The sequence below is a fragment of the Apis laboriosa genome, unplaced genomic scaffold (assembly GCF_014066325.1).
Source record: "Apis laboriosa isolate Shangri-la unplaced genomic scaffold, ASM1406632v1 scaffold34_cov151, whole genome shotgun sequence".
NCBI classification, from domain to species: domain Eukaryota; kingdom Metazoa; phylum Arthropoda; class Insecta; order Hymenoptera; family Apidae; genus Apis; species Apis laboriosa.
Genome location: NW_025222928.1, coordinates 2,883,202 through 2,900,427, shown reverse-complemented (window position 1 = coordinate 2,900,427; position 17,226 = coordinate 2,883,202). Strand labels below are relative to the sequence as shown.

General features: G+C 32.4%; 1 protein-coding gene across 1 annotated transcript in view; it reads right to left on the bottom strand.

The window, feature by feature from the left end:
* The window catches only part of LOC122714653, a 29,327-nt gene extending 17,740 nt beyond the window's left edge, over nt 1–11,587 (bottom strand). Inside the window, exons 1-2 of the mRNA XM_043936174.1 lie at nt 11,504–11,587; nt 11,201–11,434 (exon numbers count right to left, since the gene is read on the bottom strand). The gene's annotated coding sequence lies outside the window, so the exon portion shown is untranslated. The remainder of the gene's footprint in view (nt 1–11,200; nt 11,435–11,503) is intronic.
* Nucleotides 11,588–17,226: the final 5,639 nt, after the last annotated feature.

Below are 17,226 nucleotides of genomic sequence, written 5' to 3'. Positions count from 1 at the left end.
ACAACTTCCCACATTTTTCTCCGACTTTCCTTCGTTAGAAAGCGACCACTAAACCCGTTCCCCTCGAACAATTTAATCTTCGTAACGATTTTAACGTAATCCAAACTAATAGGGAAAAAACAAACGATACAACACGTGATATAATCACCGATAAAATATAAAATGACGCCAATTAAAATTTTTATCCACGAATTTTTCAACCATTCTCTACTCGATTCTTCTCCCTCGAAACAGAATTCGAAGATTCAGAATCGGGTATATTCCAAGTATATTCCCGTCCTTTTCACTGGATAAAATATAATATATTCAAAACATTTCACGCGTTCGTTTCGATTCCACTTCCTTTTCGTTTTTTTCGCCAAAGATTTGCTCGGAGCCCGACTTGTCATTGACAATAACTACTTGCAAATATTTCCAACCTCGAAATTATCCAGAAAGAATCGCAACCTTTTCTCTCCGCGTTTGTCCCGAATCATAATCGATTCCATTCGGGAATAATAACGGCCATTCACCTTTCATACCGGAAGTACGCATGCAATATGCATACACGGCTATGATATCGCGCCCCATTAAGAAGATGGGTGAGGAACGTTTCCTACAGGAAACAACTTTCCACTCTGGTTTCCCGCTCTTCGATAACCATGCACGCTAAGTGTCGAACGCTTGCAAGGTGCACGTTTTCGTAAGAGCCTCGAACGAGAGGCGTGCCAACGAGAGCCCGTTTCCTCGTCCTCGTACTCATAATCACGCTACACAGTCATTGTTCGTTTCGTTCTCGGGGAGCGAGCAACTCGAGAGTTTCATATTTTCACATTTAACTTTACTTGACAAAATTTTCTGCCATCTTTTAGACATAAATATTTTTCAATATTTTTTAATTTTTTAATTTATATATATATATAAATATATATGTATTCTATTTATTCTATTACTATTACTCCAAAGTTTCACATTTTCACATTTAGCTTTTCTTGATAAAATTTTCTGCCATCTTTTATACATAAATATTTTTCAATATTTTTTAATTTTTTAATTTATATATATATACGTATTCTATTTATTTTAGATATCTTGCTTTTTAATTTAATCGATGCATTACAATAACTTTCCATGCTTATCTATCATCTTATTTACTTCAATTTTGTATATTTTCATGATGAAACGAAGACTGTATGACACATAGCCTCAACTTATTATTTCTCCAATTTAAAATGGAGATGGTGGCTCGATACTTATGCACGACGGTATCGTACATCGTTGAACGTTTCATCCTCGCGCCATTTGGAATTCGCGTAAGTCTTTGCTGGTCCATTTAAAGGGACGTTTAAAAAAAAAAGCTAAAACGTTGATGGATTCGAAGAGTGGAAACACACGCGCGCGCGCACATACGCGAGTTTAATGGATTCGTTCCGTGAATCCGAAGATGGGGGGGGAGGGGAAAAAAAAAAAAATCCTCCGCTTAATAAGCGTATTCCATGGTTACAGAGAGTTTCAGTCACGTTTAAAATCCACTTTCGTGCCGCTTTCTCTGTAAACAATTTTCAAAGGGGGAGAGAGAGACCCGTTTCGAAAGCGGACCTCTAGCTTCGATTCGTATGGCCATGGCCTATCGGTTCCCCGAGCATCCCCTTTTCGACGATGGCCAGTCAGTTGTTATTTCACCAGGCCTCGCCTGTTGCGATACACGACACCCAAAAACGAACACTCTAAGGTTTCTCAGGTACAACGCGGTGAATTTATAATCAAGCCTTCTCCTTCTTCGTCCAAGCATATGTTGCTCGCGAATGTTCGTATAAATTGAAGCAACGGGCTATTACTTTTAACGACCGGAAAGAATTTTTAAATTACGTCCAACGCAAATAATGGTGGTGTGACGCGAATGATTAGTGGAGGATGTAATATTTTAACGTGTTATTTTTTTTTTCTTTTTTGGATATTCCTAGAATCAAAAAAAAAAAAAAAAAGAAAAGATAAATTTGAAATTTAGAAAAATTTGATTAACGCAACAAGTTTATATTTTTAAAAAAAAAAAAGAAAATAATCGATTATTAAATTAATTTCTATGATTTGATTTATTGATACGATTTAAAGAGCGGAAATTTTTGTGGAAAATGATGGTGGAAAAAGAGACGTCGAAAGGAAAGCAAAATATTACGATATCTATAAAATGAAATTAAATCTTTAATTCAATTCCAACGATGATGAAAAGAGGAAAATTTTAATTCATTTTACGCAAAAAAAACATTGATTTAAAGGGGAGCCAACTTTTTCCCTGTAAAACGAATTATTCTTCGAATTGTGACAATGAGCAATTAAAGGTAGCAAAAAAAAGTGCTCGCGATATATTGGCCAAACAATGCACAAGTGATAAAAGCGTATAAACAAATACCGGTTGAACGTTAAATGTAAGAGGAACAATAATTAAAAAGTGGTATTCCACGAACAAAAGGATGGAACGGCCTCGCTTCGTAAAGCGCACAATGGAGATTTTATTTCGCGTAACCATCACTGGTACAAAAGAGCCGGCGCGATGGAAATCAGGATCAACAGGAAATCACTTGGGACACATCCTCTGTTCCTCTGATCTGATTAACCGTCCTTCGAATGGACTCTGGACGCGGAAACGCGGCCCGATATCGCCTCGTTCCAGATCATTTCTATATACCCGTCCATCTGGTAGAGAAAGTTCCCTTCCATAATGGAAAACGCGCATTTTCCACGCGCTACTAATGACACCTCGTGCCTTCCCTCCTTCGAAGCCTGTTGTTGTCGAGCCGTTGTTGAAAAGAGCGTTTTCAAACTGTCGACGCGCTCGACGCGCGACAAAGGGAACGAAGCCGAGCGAAACGGGCTAAAAAATATAAAAAAAAAAAAGAAGAGAAAAAGAGAAAAAAAAAAAAAAGGAAAGAAATGGAAAAATAAAAAGAGAGATGCAGAAGAACATTCCTTCGTGCAAGCGTGACGTAACTCGTTGTTCGAGGCTATTGTGTATATTACTACTTCTGTATACTTTCTATTCTAGGTGTGCGTTATTGTTGTCATCGTCGTCGTCGTCGTCGTCGTCGTCGTCGTCGTTGTTGAACGACGTCGTGAAACGGGAACGTGAAGGAAAACTGGCTACTGAATACCATAAAAGTGGATGCCTTTTTCGTCGAGAGACGTTGAATCAAGGAGGAAAGTAGAATGAGACTCGACGATGTGATAAAACGCTTGTGATAAAATATTGTTGAACGCCGAAATGACATCTTATTCCTTTTGAGAGTGTTGTTCTTTTCGAAATTGGAATAGAATGGCCGAGCAATTCGAGTGTTAAGGGACGAGATCTTCGTGTTGGAAGGAGTGTTCGCAGCCTTTGAAGTGAGGAACGATTTTTTTTTAACGAAAATTTTCAATACGAGGCTTGATGATAAACGTTGGTGAACTTTGAAAATTATTATTGTTGTCGAGGATCGATGTGTCTTCGATACAATTTTGAAGATATTTTTGCGAATATAATCGTGATTAATTTCATATCTTTTTTTCTCTCGTAAAAGTAAATTCTATCCACTGCAAAAATACTTGTTGAAACTTTTTTCCCTTATTCATTGGAGATCTTTGCTATTTTCCCCAGAAAGGAAATATTAATTATACAATTGTGGAAGTCGTTGCTAGAATAGAAGAGAACGAAAATGAGGAACGAAAAAGAGACGAAAACGATAATTAATCGTAAATAAATTTCATAAATTTCATAAATTTTCGCGTTATAGATATTCGTGAGACGGGAAAATTCGAGTGTGGCAGGAAGCATCGTCCTCGTCCCACAGGAGAAAGCAACGTATTGTGAGGGCGTACAACGGATAAAGGATTCATCCAGTTCGAATGAATACGGGATAAACGAGCGGCGGAAACGCCACAAAGGTTTCTCTCTCTCTCTCTCTATTTTCGAACGAAAATCGCGACCACGTCCTCCCGAACGGGAGGATGTTCCAATTTTCTAGAAAATTTTCCACCGAGGGCAGGAAACTTCGAAAAAATTGTACACACTTCATGATTCCAATATCCGCGAATGGAACATTGATAAAACTGTATTCTCAAGAACGTAGTTCGATCTATTTCTTCGATGAAAATTCTGCCGATGCGATGATTTAACTCTAGAATTATTATTATCAAATCGATTAATCCAAAATTTGTTATTGCAACTATTAAAAACACGCATAATTTTTGCAAAATTAATATTATACTATATAGTATTATCTAATTATTTTTATAATAGTGTTTTAATTTAGTTTTGTATATTCGGTTACATTATGGGTTGGTAGTGGTGTTCTAGTGTTAAATTCTAGTGTTTTAATAGTTCGATAAGTCGTAGAAAAATAGATATCAAAATTGATGTGTAATAAATGATTTTATTTTCCGAACAATTCGGTTTGTTTTTGATTGTTCTATTGTTTCGATAATATTTTTAACGTGTGTATAATTACAGTGTATTTTAATGAATGTATCTCGAGAGAAGTGATATTCAGTATTGTAGTTTTCGTGAATTTTTCTTGAAAATAAAGTAGGTCAATCTATCCTGAAATAACAAAGGTACTTAGTTTTATTACTAGAAGTTAGTTTAATTAAAAAATTTTAAACGAAGTTGTAACGTATCGATATCGTTTATTTTAAAACGATATTTCTCGAATCGTCAAATAATTCGATGCTTTTTTAGCGTTATTTTGTTATAACGATATACATCAATTTCATATTATATTTCTATACAATATTAATTAAAATTAGAATATTAATTCTTTTACGTTATCGCAAGAATAATTGCCAAATTTCAAATGCGTATAATCACATGGAATTACTATTTTATTATTTTATTAAGAAAAATTATTAAAAAGATTAAAATTTCCACTAGAAAATAATGATTACAGGATCAAAAATACTGGGGAACTGGTTCCAAAGTAAATTTATAACCCGAGAAATCATCTCAGCGTCGATCAGAAAGTTGAAAACGAGTCCCTTCTATAATTACCACGCACGAGAGAGATAAATCTCATTTTCAAATTACTTAATTTTTAAATACGAGGTCTTCTTCAAAATTACTTCATACCACAAGGCGAGAGAGTGAGTGCCACATTTGCGACCTGTCTCGACCATGATAGAGATTCAGAGCGAGTTAAAGGGATGTTTAACGCAATTAAGTCACACGTTGGCGCCGTTCCTTTGGAAGAATCCAATCTCTTTTCGAGAAGGAAGCTGGCCAGAGAGCGCATACCCGTGTGTTTAATGATCTCGGGCCGGTGGTGCAAAGGAGGATAAACGGTTTCTTTGAGGAGAACCGTGCCCGCTTTCTTCGTGAAAACGCTATTGGAAACTCTTTGTGCCACTGTTCTCTTCTATTGCGAAAGCTAAGTGAATCGGTTAGGCTCACGAATATACGTACTCTTTGTTGCTACCATATTTACATTTGCAGTTTCGAAACTTCGAGAAAAAAAATTACAGTGATTTGTTTTTTCAGAGGAAAAATTCTCTCTTATTAAATTTTTAAGAAATTCCATATCCTTTGAAAATTACGAAATTGTCCTATTTCGTTGATATTGTAAAAATCAATTATCGAGATAATTATCGAGATAACTCAAGAATTTTTAAAATACATATATTCCTTATATCGTTTTTTTTTTTCTTTTTTTTTTTTTTTATATTGAAAGCTGTTTGATCTCGTTCTATACAAGTTTTATTCCACATTTTCAAAATATATTTTCAGAAAAGTCACCTCTTTTCTTCGGTCACGCGCGATGAAAATTCCGTTTCAAAATGTAAACGCAACCCTAGGGGTGAAAATCGAACGAGTTGGCTCGATAACAATCGAACGTGGAATATTGTATTTTGGCAATGGTTCGTCGATGAAAGAAGTTGTTCCGGGGATGTTCCGGTTGCTAGCAAACGAACCGACCAGCTTTTAACCCTTTCGCATTTACGGACGAGATAGATACCTCGAAATGCAATTTCGTTCGTTCGAGAATCTTTGAAATGAAATGTCTGTTTAATATTTATTACATCCCGTGACAAAATGACAGTACACGATATGTTTCTTTCAGTCTCTCTCTCTCTCTCTCCGCATCGACATCCCTTCTTCAATAATATGGAAGGGTATTAACGAGCAATTTTTTTTTTTTTTCAACAAATTTAATATTCTCACGAGAATATTTCGAGGATAATTTGATCGGCCGTAATACAACCACGATCCGAGTAATCTCTAATTTTATTTGTATTAAAAATTTACTAATTTAATTTACCCAATTTAAATGTAAATACAATTAATTTTTAGTGTTGGAAATAGAAGATAAGATTAGATTTTATAATACTTTTTGCAATGAATTTTTCATCGTTTCACGAATATATAGGATTAGCTTATAAAAGTTAAATTTATTTCAGAATAATAGAAAAGAAAATAATTCAAATGAATTAATGACTATTTTATTTTTTATTTTCTAAATACGAATCGTTATCTCGTTTCAATTCTATCATTGGTTAAAGAAATTATTTATATTATTTCTATTCTCGTCTCTTGCGATGAAACGAAAAAAAAAAAAAAAAAAAATCGCGTATCTCGAAAGGATGGATAAATAAAATTTCGCGATGGAACAGAAGAAATAAGGAAATAAAAATGAACGAAGGATCGATGATCAGCAAAAATTAACACAAATGAGAAAGTAATTCGATATTTAGAACGATTACGAACATTTCTTACTAATGGAGAATATCGATTGCAATTATCACGGGCTTCAAACTAATTGATGAGAAATAATCAGAATTTTTCGATAATCCATAGAGTAGGCTCGGTATTCTCTCGGTTGAATGAAAACAAGTGGTATTAAACATGCTATTAAATGTCAAGAACGATAATCCTAACCGATTCACGATTAACCTTTTCACATTTAATACTTTAATACATTTAATACATACGAAACCATGTTCTATATTTGTTAAATCTAAATATTCAATGTACTTTTTAAACGTTTCATAATTTAAGTTAATCAATCGAATAACAATTATTAATAATTTTTAATCGAATAATAAACTCGTTCCCTCGGTAAAACTCATTTTAACGCGTGCAAAAAATAAGTAAAAAAGCGCCATTTTCCATTATTAATAATTATAAAAGGGAACGGAGAATACACAAAGGGTTAATGAGATATTTTTATGAACTCCTCATTATTTGGTTATTCATTATTTTCGTGTGTTCTTGTATTAAGCTACATATATATATCCTAATCGCGAAAACGAACAGAATTTACATGGCCCAAGAATAATTTTATTGCCGTAATAAAATTGTCAGGATTTCTTTGCATTGGAATGAACTTAATATCGTTCGTCGAAATTTTATAAGTCACAAATGATTTATAAAATATAAAATGATATAAAATCGAGAGTGTCGATCGTTATCAAAAATTTTCGTAAGAGTAAATAGCTTTTTGAAAGTTTGTAAATTTTAGAAATTGTCGATCAACAATACGAAGTATATTTTAATATAAATAAATAAACAGCGAAATAAGGAGTTAAAAGAATGGTGCACGCTCGAATTCGAATATATGTCGCGATTATCACAAACGAGTAACGAGTATCGATCTTGCCGATACCGGTTTTATCTGTAATATCGTACAGGAACGAAAAACACAAAGTGACAGAAAATCCGTGAATTCGTGAAATATATATATATATATATCGATTCTCGTTGCTTGGTCCAATTACGTCAAAATTACGATCATAGTACGTTTCATTGTTTCGAGTCCGGTTCCGTGGCTTCGAAAGCATACACATTGTAATTCCTGATGCAACTATCATAAATACCACAACTGGATCCCTATTGAATCTGAAACTCGCCCATTTCAAACGATCATCGCTAGAACACGCTTTTGTTACATTTGAAATTATGAATATAAAAAGACGAGCACAAAGGCAAAATATACAATTTCCTTTTCTTTCTTTCCAATCTGTGCGAATGATTGAATAAGAACGAATTCCCAAGTACTTCTTTATCTTTCCATCAACCTAATAGCATCCTTTCAATTTATTTTCATTTTTACACATTTTTTTGTTTGTTCGATACTTTCAAATAAATATTAAACAGAAGAAACACTCAGCAATGATACTTTTTAAATATCTCTATCTCATCTATCAAATTTTCAAAACTTGTTATTTTTAAAACAATTCTTTCGATGATAATGAAGATAATTTTTCGAAATGACGTGATTTCACTCGATGTGAATCGAAAGATGCTATCCCTATTAAATTCCCTATTATAATTCGAAAATATTTTTTCCACTTTGATGTAGGTAAGTAAAACAAACATCTGTCTATCTAATTCTGAACGTTGAAAAATACAGAAAAAAAGAAAAAAAAACAGGGTTTCTATTCCAAGAAACGAAAGTGAGAAGGAGAAATAAAAATTTCGTGCACCGCGTCAACTTTTTAAACACCCAAGAAGAAACATGGTCGAAGAATTTGCATACGGCTTGTTAGGGGATCCGCCAAGCATCGATAATTTAACGCCAACGACGCGATTCTTCCCATTCGCGACACGTAGGATCGGCCGCGATTTCGAATGCCTCAGCCTCAGAACGAAGATTCTTCTGTTATTGAACAACAATCGATTCCTACGTCGAGTGCAACAAACTTAAGAAAAGACGCACGTAAAACCCGGAGAGTAGGAATGCAAAGAAAGCGGGAATAATTAATACTCGGTGCACATCTCGGTTGCAGAGACGCATATACGCTAGGTGTATCCGTGTAGAGGGAAAAATTCTCGCGCGATGGTGGGTTTCAGGGAAATACCTACGTACAATACGTATTTTACATGTGCTGCTATTGTGGCATCGCTCCATGGGCGAGCAGCGGCTGGCCAGAGGCAGGCTTTCAGAAAAATTTGTATCGCGTATTTCTAAGTATTTTTGAATAAAATTAATTATAGAATTTATATTCACACCGTGTATCCGAGCTGTTATATCGGATGTGTAAAAAAAATTCATATGGTTTCTCTGGAGTGTTATATTTGATTATACGCCCGATTCTGCATTCTTCAAGAATCAGTTTGTGGAGTAATGGCAATGTAATTATTGATTATTAGACTGTGGAAATTTATGCAGAAATTTTTATGTAGAACGCACGTATACAAAAAAAGAATTATTAAGAGTAAAATATCACTATATTCGAAGAGTGAATCTATATTCCAGTTTCATTTGTATTCATAATTTAGATTTGCATGAACAGTAATTACTAGTTATATTGAAATGAACATATGCCAAAAATCATCAATAAGACGTATATATTTCTTCAAATTGCGGGGTTCGTTTTAGAGGTTTTTTTTGGTTTCTCCATCCATTGATTATTTTAAATTAATATTTTATGATCGATTGATTCATTACTATACTTTTATACTGTATTTAAGATTATTTCATTTATTTCAATCATATTTTATATATATATTTTTTTTTTATTTCAATAAAATAAAGGTGGCCAAATATAACTTGACAGACAGTTAATACATCACTACATAGAAATTGCATTCTTGCCGTTTTAGAAAGCGCACGCACAAGTGGATATGCCAAGCATGGCTCGGTGGATTTCACAGGAATTAATTGACTCGGTGATTTCAAGAAATTTATCGTCGTGATTTACGAGATCCATATGAATTTAAACCGCAAGAAAATTTCTACGTTATAATTTCATCGTTTTTCTGGTGGTGGAAAAAGAAAGAAAGAAAGAAAGAAAGAAAGAAAGAAAGAGAGAAAGAAAGAAAGAGAGAAAGAAAGAAATGGGGGAAAAAGAAAAATGGAGGAAAAAAGGGATGATAAATAAATAGAGGAAAGTCGCGTGCACGTGATCCACCGGTGTATCCGGAATTTTTTCGATGTGAGAGAAGTACAAGAAACGGTGTAATTGTACCGTTGTGGAAGTACGGATGAAAATAGTCGAAAATTAATTCTGGTTTCGAGTTGGATAACTCTTAACGCGTTATATGAAAGGAATATCCATGTTCAAAGACGTGTTGGAATTAATTAATTTTTTTTTCGAAAGGAATAAATTAATTGTGTTTGAATATTTTTAATGAAACACATTTCCCATTTTTTTTTTAAATTCTATCTTGTTAAAATATATATGCAAATATCAAACATAAGATGAGAAAGTATTTTAAAATTTGTGAGAGATATTATAATGTACACGTGTGTAATCATTATATTTCTTTTCAATTCTTTTCTTTCAATCATGTTGAATTGAAAGAAACAATAAAACTACAGTATATACCTACTAATATTTTTCTAGAGGAAAAGAAGTTTTATTTGTCTTATTTAAAACATGATGTTTTACTCTTTTTAAATTTTCAACCCGTTATATGTTATTTATAAGAAGAGAATTTAAAATATGGGGAAAAAAGTAAAAAAAAAAAAAAAAAACAAAACATAATAATTTAAAAATGCAGTTTAAAGTTTAAAAATAGAAAAAAATTATTCTGAAAATATATATATATGTATATGGTTAAGAAATTGCAGAACTGCAATATAAAAAGAAATTGTAGCACAAGGATAATCTAAATTTAATAAACATCATGGATGAAGTCGGCGTTTTTAGAACGCGAGATTTTCGCGCGCACGATGAAAATTCATCAAGCTTTAGCGGGGCATTTTTAATCAACCAGAATAAGAAGATAAGTACACACACACACACACACACACACACACATATGCAGATGCTCACGTGCACACAAGTCAACTCATTCCAGCTCACGAACAAGCAAAGTACTCTCAACGTAGGAGGAATATCTCCTTCGGTAAATAAAACAGGGAATAACCGCGGTAAAGATGATCCATCTATTAAAACCGAGATAGGATCTGTTTCATAAAATCACTATGTATCATCATCTGTTAAATTTAAATTATTCATTTTGAAAAGAGAAAAAAAGAAAAAGAAGAAACTAATAAATAACGAAAAAGAAAAAAAAACAATTCTTAAAATTATCCAATGATTATAATTTCAAAAGAAAAAAAAAAAAAAAAAAAAAAAAAAAAAAAAAAAAAAAAAAAAAAAAAAAAAAACAGAAAGAAAGAAGAAAAGGAACAATTTCAATTAACCAAATGTCAATCTCACATGAGAACGATATTTCGCAAATGGAAAATCGAGTGAATCGTGTAAAAAACGAAGTGTAGAAAAAAAATCAATTTGCATGCACACGTACCTCGATTTCTATAATTCACACGCGTGGAAACGTGCAGCCAATTAATCCACCGTTCTCCGTGAAACAATCCGTAGATCTTCTCTCGTGCGTGTGTGTATGTATATATATATATATGTCTCTATTTTTTTTTTCTTTCCTCTTCTCGCACTTGGCAAACGACAGAAAATCGTGAACGATTGTTCGATAAAAATGTCGAACGATGATCGTTCCACTGAATCGCAACCCCTATTTCCCCTGGAACGAAATGCTTTCGTAGAGAGACACGAAACGAAAGAGGCAGACTTGGATTCGAAATTGCGGTACCGCTCGGCAGGTAACGCGCCTTTCGCCGTTCAGTCCGCGCCGAATGACGTTCGTATACTGTCCTGGCTCGGTGCGTTCGGCGGAGCCGGCCTCGTATGATGACCCCCTTCTAGAATTCTACGGCCCTGTCGACGTACGCCACAGTCTCTGGACACCGACGTAACACCAGGAAACACGGGTAACCGTCGATCCTGTTGGATTCGTTCACATCTAAAATTTCGCCGACTGAAACTCCTCCTTTGCGGTAAATAATAAAATTCTTGCTTTGCTCCGGATAAAGCTCTGGCATGAAACGTGTATCCGTGTAACATATAACCTGAAACAATTTATTAAATTTTAAGTGACTTTTCAATGATAGATAGTAGATAGTTTCGCGTTTTTTTGATTTAATATGAAGGTTTTACCTTTTTTTTTTTTAGATAGCTTCTCTTTTTCTTATATCTGAATATATATTATACATAAGTATGTATTAAAGAAAATGGAATGAAATATTTAAGAAAAAATAATTATAATTATTCTTATTTGTCATAAAAGAAAGAGAAAAAATAGAAGTAAAATATTTTGGCTCATTAATTACGATTAGGTAATTACAGAAAGAAGGTAATTACAGTAAAATAATTTGAGGATGAAATAACGAATAAAAATTGCAACATGAACATTTTTTTTAACGAAATACAAAAGCTTTGTTTTAGAACAGTGAATAAAATTAGTTTTGTAATTGATTTTCCTCTTAATTTTAGTTACGTATTTTTTTAAATCTATGAATGAAATCGGTTTTTTAATGGGATTTATCGAAAAATATTCAAAGAAATAATGTGGTTGTAGATTAAATCGATTCACCGGAAACTTTAAAAACATTTTATCCCATTAAAACTATTAAATTACTTAATGTTTTTTTTTTAACTCCTTCCAATGAAACTTTTATACAAATTTAAATTTTGCTTATATCTACTTGAACATTTAATGAGATAATATTCGCTTTTCGTTTAAAAATTTTATACTTCATTCATTATAAACAAATTTTAATGTACCTTAATACTTTATTCACAATGCAACGTCCCGCGACCAACAACAATATCGATAAAACTGATTTATCACTCTACGAACCTGTTCAAAATATCGATCATACAACCATTCTTCTATTACGCGAACAAACTACGAATATCTACGAATCGATCAATTTTCCATTTTAAACGATGATTCTGTCCGCTACTAACCAAAAAGGTAAAAACTCGATGATGTTACCGGTTACCGGTCAGTGCTTACGTTTCAATAGTAGATGAAACGGGTCATCGATCGTCCAAATGACCCAAAACCATCCGTAATTACGAAGTCGTATTCAATGATCTTTCAAACACTCGATTTCCTCTTGTATCACAACGATAGATCTGTATCCCTTCTAATCTCTACTCTACTGTGATACTTCCTATTTCTTCTCTCATCCTCTCTCTATTTCCTTATCTTTTTTTATTCAAGTAGTCAGAAGTCATAACCATGGATCCCTCCTAACCTCTCTTACCTTCTTTTCTCTTCTCTCTCCTTCTTATCTTATTATTTTTCCTTTTTTATTTTTATTTTTTTTTTTTCTTTTATTTAAACAGTCAGATAGTCAGCGCGATATTCAACGGGAAGAAGCTTGGGAAAAATTCATGTAGCTCGCACAGACACGTCCGGAATTCGATTCTAGAACGTATTGCTCCTTCCAACTTTACGGTACTCCCGCAGTATTGCCTGTAGACACGAAAAAGTGCGGTTGCAGCGGCTGCAGAGAGGAGAGCCAGCATACTAAGAAACAGAAAGAGAAAGAGAAGGGGATGTGTACGAGAGAGGCAATGGCAAAACTGAGTGAGCACACCCATCTTTCTTACCTTCCATTTTTCTCACCGAACGAAAGGATCCGGTGTAATTCTAGCGCGCACGTTGAAAATTAATGTGGTTCTGTGGACTGGTACGCGCGGAATTCGATCCGGCAACGACCCGCTTCTTCACCTTTACGGTACTCGCGATATCCTGGGCTACACCGGCATGGAAATATGCAGTGAACCGCGCCCGTTTCACCGTGGCCGTTTCGCGACCGTCCATTGCTCTCGTTCAGTGGCCTGGGCTCATCCGTGTTAACGTTCAAACGAAACGGTGCTGTTCGAGTAAGCGTAAACGTTCTTTCGAACGCGCTTCCTCTTTTCCTATGCGCGTTACCGGCTGCGCTGGAAAAAAGAATCGAAAAACGTTTTAAGATTTTTCGTAAGAGATTCGATTTTATATTTAACTTGAAGGGAAACGCGAAGGGAAAGAAGAAGAAATTCTAAAGCAAGCCAGCGAAGATTTAGTGGTTCTATTCTAAATTCACGAGCTTGAACTCTTACGGTTTTATGTAACCTACCGAAAAATATGTAACACCTGCAGAGAGAGCGGTAAATATAAAGCTGGAACGAGAGCGCTTTGAAGCTCGTTGGAATTAAAAAGGCGCTCTTGTGTATTTAGACGTTTTTTTTTTTTGTCGTGTCAAAGCATGGTAATATTGAAATGCATGGAGGAACCGGTCTACTTTAATAAAAAAAAAAAAAAGTAAAAGGAGGAGACTGTCGTTTGTGATCAAACGATATCTAATGGAAATTTAAAATTTAATTATCGTTTTTTATTACAGTGATCTAATTATTGAATTAATATTGGTTAGAATTTTTAGTATTTTATATTTTCTTTTAAAGGATAAAATTTAAAAAATAATAAAATAAATATAGTTTTTAATATATTAACAATAAAATATTTTAACTACAAGAAAAAGAGAATTTATTTCAGTTAAATTTTTAACTTATTTTTACTTTTTATTTTATTTATATAATTATATATATTATTTTAATTTATTTAAAAATAATAGTAACACTGATTGATTTTAAAAAAATTGAAAAAATTGAATCTTTGTAAGATCAATATATTAATAATGTCTAAGAATTATGTTTGAGATAATTAAATATTACTAAGGGTTAAATGCTTCATCAGGGTTGATAGCAATAAATAAATTGCTATTTATGACATGACCTACGTGTTTAGTCATAATTTAAATAATCAAGAATAATTTTTCATTTAAAAAATAATATCGTGAAATTATAATTAGAAAAATAGTTCTAATTCTTTGCATAACTAGATATAATTCTTCGTTCAATAATCTATTGATAGAAGCTATTTTCATACAAAACACCTGAATATCAATATTAATTTATAAAATCTTACCGTAACGGAAACTTTTAGCTGTTTACATAAATTATAAACCATAAACTTCCATGAAATTTATCCATAATCAATGTTCGATCAACCGGTAAGTTTACGTTGCATCTTGTACATCAAATTTATTTTATAACGTTCCAAAAGGAAGTGTAAGCTGTATACAGATAAATTTTATTAATTTAGAGAAGTAGGAGTGTACAAAGAAGAAAAGAAAAAAAGATATGAGAAAGAAAAGGAGAGACATCAAGTTGTACGCTATTCCAACATTCCTAGGTAGCCCCAAGGCGTTAAACGGAGTACCGTCATTGCAAGGAAAGACCTACTGACCGACATTCCCCTTTCCATTCTTCCTGATACTCCTTCGTCCGGATCTTGCCACGATACTAGTGTATACATGGCGACGACCTGTAGTGAGTATCGTAACCGGAACCTCTGGAACCTTCGCCCTGAATTTTCGAGATAGTCATTCTCTCGAACATGAGTTCAAATTTTTCAATTGTTGCTAACAAATTTTGAGAAAACTATAATTGATATTGATAACATTAATAGCTCTCGAATTTTCCTTATTTGTTATCGATATCCTATTTCCTTTTATTTTTTAATTTAAACAATTCCAAAAGTATATATAATGTTCCAAATAAATTTTTAATATACATATGTTTTTCTTTTTTCAAACTTCTTTTGTGTTTTGATATTTAATAATAGAAAGTCGATATAATAAAAAAATAAATAATTAAATATTCAAATTTTTGTTAAAAGTAAAAAAATAACTTTCTTCTATTCGAATATGAAATTATTCGCATAAATTATTTTAGGATATTGTATTATTGTACCATATATCTCAAATTGATGTCAAGAATGAAAATTAAATAACATTTATATATACAATAATATTTATATATACAATAACATTTATATATTAATTAAATTGATAAGGATTATTTTACATTATTGAAAAAATATCTCATATTATTTGAATTATAAAATAGATTGATTTATATACTTAGTAAATCTTTGATTGGAACATAGTTATTTCTTAGAAAACTTGTATACAGTTATAATGTTATGCGTTTTACGATGCATCCATAAAAGTCAAGAGAATGGAGACCTACATTTTCATTAGCATCCTGTGAAACTCGAATAATGCAATTTTAATAAACGATCGCTATTTCTTAATGCTGCTTCGATTCATTATTTCTACAAAAAAGTGATATAGCAAAATCGCATTACACAATAATGTAACGCATATATGTCGCAGTAAATATATGGCTTCCACTAAATCCAAGAAAAATTTATAAATGTTTTATATTGTACATATATATGTTGTACCAATACTAGAAACGAAAAACTTTCAGTAAGAACTTACCTTATATATAGGTAATAAATTCTCTACAGTTTTCAATATAAATACTATTATCTTAATAAACTGTATAATTATATGGAACATAATTTGAGGAATACTTTGGAAAATAACATAGAATTTAATATTGTTAGATTCATGGAACTATGAAAGTTTTCTTATGAAACATCATCTATTATGGCACATGTTTCATATTCTAACATGGTATATTAGTTATATTCTCCTCATTGGGTATAGTGAGAGGTTACTGCAGTGCAAGATCAACATAAGGAAACGGAATCGAATTCGTTTGATTTCGTTTGATTATTTTAACAATAAACTCCAAGTTATCATCGGATCCATGCATCTTTTGTAAAACGATCGATAAACAATTCCAATTTTCTGATATCATCCTACAAATAAATGTAATTATATATATAATAGCGATAACAGTAATCGTCACTCGACCATACAACAAAATTTTGTAATATTCTATCAAGTGTTACTTTTTATACTTTTATATAACATATAAATAATGTTAATATATTAATGTTAATAAAATGTTAATATATTCGTGTGAGAGATCGATTTAAGCAGTTAAGATATACACAAGTAATATATAAATATCAATTAAACTTATTTATTAACAATTTAGATAATTAGATAACAATTAGATAAAATAAGACGGGAATAAAGTGTAATTTCATTCTAATTCTGTTTCATTTCATTTTCGTTTAACATAAACTTCAATCGTTTAACTATTTAATAAATAAGTTTTAATCAATATTTTTATATACCAATTCTTTTCAATGTTTTTTTCCTCTAGAATTGGTCTCTAAAATTAACTTTTCAAAAATGTCGCACGAATATATTAACATCTTACATACATAAATCAAAAAAGTATATATATGTATATGTCTGTATATGTATGTATATACATATCCCTAGGGAACATATATCAATTATCCATCTTATCAACATGACGCCAGAAGCCTTGTCATTATCGGCATGCCGAAAGGGACAAATTTGCACGAACGTATATAGTGTGTTATATTGCATCGTAGTTTCATGAATTATAATGAACTAATGACATCTGTATGCGTTTAGGACATTACATACAGTACACGTGTTTCAAGTGTTTCGAATGTTCCAGTAAAGCTAT